Here is a 726-nt window from a genome sequence, read left to right as displayed (position 1 = left end):
CCCCAACTCCCGCACTCCACTCCCCACCGCACCCCTCCCCCCTCCACTGCTCCCAAACCGCCACCATTCTGACACATCAGGCTGCAATTAAGCACAACACAAAAGCCATTAAGCTTCTTAATTACTGCTTGTTCTTTCCATTGGCCTTCTTACGTGGGCGGCGCGTCTCACAGGCCTGCGCACACGTGCGTGCGTGCACGTGCGTGCGCGTGTGTACGTGTGTGTGTGTGTGCGTGTGCGTGCGTGTCATCACGAGTTAACCATGGTGTTGCTTTGTGTGGACCCTGGCTAATTACATGTCACTTTCGTCACTTTCAGCATCATAATGACTGCAATCACGGGCATTTGCATTCAGGTAACGGCTGCGCTTGCGCGCGGGGGCACGTGTGTGTTTGTGCATGCGCGCACGCGCTGTGTGTGTGTGTGTGTGTGTGTGTGTGTGTGTGTGTGTGTGTGTGTGTGTGTGTGTGTGTGTGTGTGTGTGTGTGTGTGTGAAGCTCTTGAAGTGTCTGAGTACTAGACAAGTATGGCAAAAAAAAAAAGCAAAAGTGCTTTTTCTTCAAGCTGTTATGTCATTTTCTTGCCGATAAGAATTCATTGCGAAGGAATTGAGCGTCAGGTCTTATTTGAAGTTGGGGATGGGAGGATTCAAGGATTTGAAGATGCCAACTTACAAGGATGCGAGGAGGCGACGGGGGGGGGGGGGGGGGGGGAGGCGGGGAGGCT

The 726-nt window shown here is 53.0% G+C and overlaps 1 protein-coding gene across 3 annotated transcripts in view; it reads left to right on the top strand.

Moving 5' to 3' along the window:
• The window catches only part of grip2b (glutamate receptor interacting protein 2b), a 47,389-nt gene that overhangs the window by 29,464 nt on the left and 17,199 nt on the right, over positions 1 to 726 (top strand). The gene's annotated exons all lie outside the window — the stretch shown is intronic.

The sequence above is a fragment of the Hippocampus comes genome, unplaced genomic scaffold, assembly GCF_001891065.2.
Source record: "Hippocampus comes isolate QL1 unplaced genomic scaffold, H_comes_QL1_v1.1 scaffold106, whole genome shotgun sequence".
NCBI classification, from domain to species: domain Eukaryota; kingdom Metazoa; phylum Chordata; class Actinopteri; order Syngnathiformes; family Syngnathidae; genus Hippocampus; species Hippocampus comes.
The sequence above is the reverse complement of the archived record's forward strand: the minus strand, read 5'-3'. Positions and strand labels throughout refer to the sequence as shown.